General features: G+C 34.9%; 1 non-coding gene across 1 annotated transcript; it reads left to right on the top strand.

Annotated features, from left to right (window-relative positions):
* Window positions 1-5,245: 5,245 nt before the first annotated feature.
* On the top strand, window positions 5,246-5,352 carry LOC150055891 (U6 spliceosomal RNA). Its single transcript, XR_016537538.1, has one exon. It is a non-coding gene; the product is annotated as a U6 spliceosomal RNA (small nuclear RNA).
* The last annotated feature ends 398 nt before the right edge of the window (window positions 5,353-5,750 follow it).

Here is a 5,750-nt window from a genome sequence, read left to right as displayed (position 1 = left end):
TCATAAACTATCTGCAAAGAATTGGAAAAGTGTCTTCATTTTTTGATATTCATTAATAGTTGAAAGTTAAGAAAATTTCTGCCAAAAATGTTTATCTATTTGAACATAGACAAGCAGCAGAAAGTACAGATTTCTGCACTTTCTGAAGTATATATTTCTATACTTACTGAAGTATATATCTTAAATATATACTTCAATTTTCCACTCCCATCACTAAAGAAATAGGAAGGTATGGAAAAACGATATATACAAATGAATTCTCCATAGAAAGTATACATACCACAATTATTACACAGACTTTTATCAATTTATTTTACCATAATCTAGATCTACAAAATATATAGTGACATCAAACAGAATGCAGGGAAATTATGTATGAACAAAATGAGAGTACCAGTGAAAAGGTAGAAAACAGAAAGCAACAGCAATAAGAAATTATGTTTGAAAGTGTAATAACTAAAATGTAAGTAAAGATTAAGTAGAATCATTCCATAGCAAGTTCGAATTAGCAGAATATAGTAGCAGTAACCTTGCAACTACATTATAGAAATTATCAAACCTTTCTAAGTGAGGAAAAAGGATAAGAAAACCGAAGGAATGAGAACTCTGAAATTCCAACAGTCTGGCTAATATAGATATTATCTGGGTCTCAGGAGGACAAAAGAGTGCCACAGAAAAGAGAAAAAAGTGAGTAATCAACTAGTGACTTAAACCTTCACAATGTTGAAGAAAGTGATAATTCTACCAGTTTATCCATGCCATTAATCTCTGTATGTAAAAAGTATCATAAGCATTAGACCATATGCATTTTCATTTTTAAATGATAATATCTTATATGAAATCTCATGTTAGAGAACCTCCTGTTATGCACTGAATACTCAAAAACACAAACTTAAAATGTGTGTAAGATGATGATTCTTGATGGAGATTGACTTGACAATATCTGCAGACATTTTTGAAGCTGCAGCTTCAGAAGCCACTTACAAGATGGATGGCTGTTGGATCAACTGAGGTGGAGGTCTGAGCTGCTGACAGGAATCTCACAAAACAAGAGAAAGTGCATAGCACCTCAAATATTGAAACTTCCTCATAGATCACTTGAAAAGTAATAAATATCCTTAGATTGAATAATAATGCTCAAAGCTAAATCTCAGTGTGATTTAAAAATATGCTTAATGGTTTTGGGACCCAAAAGAGTTGAGGTGTCTTTCTCCAAGATAAAAATGAAAATCATCCAAGATATTCTTTTAAAATAAAGCAAAGAAAAATATATTTATCTTGTAAAAAGGACAAATATATGGTCATTATCTAACATGGCAATAAAAAAATTTTGAAAATAAATCTTAAAATTGAAGATGGTGTTAAGATCGCATATCCACACACCAAGAAAGGTGTGTGTGGTCGAATTGTTAAACAGAGAAATGGCTATTTTTACACAAACACATATGTAATTAACTCCAGGCATCTGTTTAGTCCATGAAAGAATTGGAAGACTGGGAATGGTTCACTTCAATTTACTTTCAAACAAAAGGCCTATTCAGACCAAAACACTACCCATATAGTATATAGATAGGTGACTGACATATTTCCCTTGCAGTCAAAACTCAGAGGAGCTTGGCTTAGTAGTTTTGTTTAAGGCCATGCTGTTTACATTGTGATACACAAAGTACCCACTGTACTTCAAACTTCTCTCTAAGCAAAGCTTGGCATGACTCCCTACAGAGTTTTAGTTTTGTGTTGCAAAAGCAAATTCAAAGATGCTTTCCACAAAGCAAAGAAGCACTGAGTCTGGGAACTTGGAAAGAGATTCAGAAAGAATGCCAGCTCGTCAGGAGGGAAAACACATCAGTGGTTGTATGTGGGCTGTCCAGATGTGGAGCTGATAGTGCCAATCTGAAAGAGACTAGACAACTCAGAGTACATGCAGAAAAGTTACAAGACACCTTTTGTTCTGGGAAAGTCTTCTGAATTCGTTGTGACAGCAGGATTCTGCTCTGCAGTCACTTGTGTTCAACCCGTCACACAAATTTGGGTGATGGCAGTTATTGCTTCCTGCTCTGTGAATGTCTTGTCTCTGTGTATTCAATTACATTCTAATGCATTCCAGGTTTTTTTTTTTACCATCATGCAAAGCTGTTAACTAATTTTAAAGCATAATATTACCTATGTCAGGAAATATTACTCCATTGATTACTCCCTAGTATTACTTCCTTAAACTATTGGCAGTTTGGGCCCTTTCTAAAATCATAAATAACTATAGCAATAATAGTGATTACATGGGGATCAGCTCCCATGTGTAAAAATGATACAAAGTAATCCCCAAATAGCATTCATGGAATCTCCTCTACTTCTCCAAAACATTTTTGTACTATTTCTTTATAAAGAAAGGAAATCATGTGAGAGAAAAAAAATGAATAGCTCCTTAGAAAATGGTTTGTCATACTACAACCCATGCTCATGTGAGTGGAGCCTGCAGGAGATTCATCAGTATCTACCTAAAACCACAGACTTTCTTCCTCTTATGTTTCTGCAGTGAGCTCACCCTTCCTCCCAGAGACCTAGAGGAGCAAAAGTAATGGGAGAACATCACTGTGATTTTTAGGTTTGTGATGTTCTGGTGTGTGAATGTACAGCCAGTTACTTGCTCAGCAAGCACTCAGCTACTGAGCCCCAGCTCTATTATTAACAATGTTGTGAATGATTCTTATATTTTTTTATAATATATAAAAGGATGTAAGTGTTCTATACTAGTCTACAGAAACTGGAAACCAGATGACATGTGTCTATCCCAAAATGAAAACAATTCACTCTCGATGATGTCACCAGGGATTTACTTGCTTCAAAAAGGAAATTACATTTTCCAATAGTTAGTAGCAAAGTGGTACTGTGGCTAAAGGGGTAGAGCAGTAGCCTGGAGCTTAAGAGCGCATGGACCAAAGCCCAGGCCCAGAGTTCAAGTCCCATGACTGACAAAAAGGAGCAAATAAAGAAAAAAAATTTGATTTGTCAGATACAGTTATAAAATGACCCCATGGAACATACAGAACTGAGGTAATAATCCCCGGCCATGGAAGCCAGGGGTTGGAGATGCACACCTGTAACCCTAGCTATTCATAGGCTGAGATTTGAAGATTCAGGTTTGAAGCCAACCATGCAGGAAACTCATAAGTCTCTTACCTCCAATGAGCCACTGCAAAACCAGGAGTAGTACTGTGGCTCAAGGTGGTTGAGCAAAACAGTTTAGAGACATCAAATCAAATGATTGACAAAAAAAGAGAAATAAATAAAATAATCATTCACCATGGAAATACCAAAAAATAGAGAACATTTAAAAAATGCCAGCAAGTATTTTCAGACATGAAAATCAAGTATTTTATTACTCTTAAGGGTGTAACCCGAGTTACATAACATGGTATGTATCCAGAACTGAACTCTGAGGAGTATGGAGATGTAAAATAGTAAGCAAAGATTAAGAGACAGAGAATATAAAAGAGAAATGGAATATAGTTTCTTATTTTCAGAAACACAAGCAACACAAATGAGCTATAGAAACTGTTGGAAGACATGATTATTTAAAGGAAAGTATTATCACATAAAAAACAAGACAGTCTACAATAATACAGATCTCTCTCACTCTCACTCTCTATTCTGTACTCAAGGTCTCATTCTACAGGCCATTTTGGCTTTAAACATTTGAACTTTTTGCTTCAATCTCCTAAGAACTGTGATTATAGGCATGAAACAATCATGTCTAATAAAAATAAATCATTTACCTATATCTGTATATCCATAGATAAATGGATTGAAACTAATTACTTAAAATTGTCTCTGTTGAGAAGTTCACATGAAATTCTCTACATATTGCTGCACAAAGCTATTCAAAAAGAAAGGACAAAGAATACTTGGGACTCAAAAATAAACTTATGGAAGAGACTGCTATTCATGCTATTTTTCTCACTCATATTTTCCCTTAATTTTTTCTATTACTCAAGACCTTTTCATTTCCCAAAGTAATGACTGTGTTCCATATACCTATTCTGATGTTTACAGAAGAAAATTTTATTTGATCATCACAATTTATTCATGGATTATGTAACAATACAATCCACATCATAGTGAAAGAGTTCAAGAAACACAGCTTAGTCATTATAGTGATAACAGGAAAAGATAGATTTGAGCCAGTAAAGCATAGCTCTCAACTACTGACCTCTGTGGTATTTTACTACCTGGTAGCTGATCTTTCTTTTTATTTAATAACTGTAGTTTATTGATGAGGTGATACATAGAGGGGTTCCAGTTACATTAGTCAGACAGTGAGTATATTAGTGGTTAAACATTGATACCCATTCCCCTGTTTTTCTACCAATTTCTCTCACCATACCCCTTCCAATCATCATGTTTTTCCCCTTCCCTTTCCCATTTCAAATAAACAAATTAACATATTTACACTCTCATTCATTTTCCTAAAGAAGTATTTATACAGTATGATTATATCTGAATGTTAAATTAAAACAACAAGCAATGTACAATGGAATGTGCCATATATTTCTGGTGAAAAATTATTCTTTCAATCTGAAGTTATATATAGAAAAGAATGTCTTGGGAGTTGAGGAATTAGCTCAGTGGAAGAGAACTTGCCTGGGAAGTGCAAGGCTGTGACTTCAGTCCTCAGCTCTGGGAAAAAGGAAAGGAAGGAAGGAAGGACAGAAGGAAGGAAGGAAGGAAGGAAGGAAGGAAGGAAGGAAGGAAGGAAGGAAGGAAGGAAGTAACAAAGGAACAACGGAAGGAGGGAAGGAAGGAAGGAAGGAAGGGGGAGGGAGGGAAGGGAGGGAAGAAGGAAGACAGATGGACAGAAAGAAAGAAAGAAAGAAAGAAAGAAAGAAAGAAAGAAAGAAAGAAAGAAAGAAAGATAGAAAGAAAGCAAAAAGAAATAGAAAGAAGAAAGAAAATGAGGGAAAGAAACAGAAAAAAGAAAGAAAGAAAGAAAGAAAAAAGAGAGTGAAAGAAAGATAGAAAGGAAGTAAAGAAGTGATCACTTGAATAGCTTTATATACAGCAAAATAAAAACAAATATAATATACATTTTTATTTTCAGGATAATGCATAGAGAGGTTACAGTTACATTCCTCAGATAGTATGTACATTACTTCTTGCATATTGATACTCCTTCCTCCCCCCCCATCATCTTGTTTCCCCCCTTGCCTTTCCTATTTCAAATAAACAAATGTATAAAAAATATACCAGGGTGCTCGCTTCGGCAGCACATATACTAAAATTGGAACGATACAGAGAAGATTAGCATGGCCCCTGCGCAAGAATGACACGCAAATTCGTGAAGCGTTCCATATTTTTTCATATTGGTATAGTATCTCACTTTGTTATCTGATATATTGAATTTATTTGTATTTGGATATTTGAAATTTGATAGGGAAGGGGGGAAAACCAAGACGGGTGGGGGGTTGGGGGGGGGAGGGAAATGGGTACCAAGACATGTGAAAGGGTATCAATGCATGTGAATTAATGCACCTTCTATTTGGCAAATATCATGTAACCCTTTTACTAATTACAATTAAAAAAAAGAACAATGTAAATGGTATGTTTTGAAATGTTCCCCATAACTCTAGTTGGTCAAGAACATGAAGTGATGAGAGAGAATGATGAAAGCGGTGATAATGATCAAGCTATATTATACTTATAAAATGACATGTTGAATGGTAGCCCCACATTGTGTAACTACTTAAAGATAATAA

The sequence above is a fragment of the Megascapheus bottae genome, chromosome 13 (assembly GCF_031878675.1).
Source record: "Megascapheus bottae isolate mThoBot1 chromosome 13, mThoBot2.hap1, whole genome shotgun sequence".
Classification (NCBI taxonomy): domain Eukaryota; kingdom Metazoa; phylum Chordata; class Mammalia; order Rodentia; family Geomyidae; genus Megascapheus; species Megascapheus bottae.
This window is presented reverse-complemented; position numbering and strand designations above follow the sequence as displayed.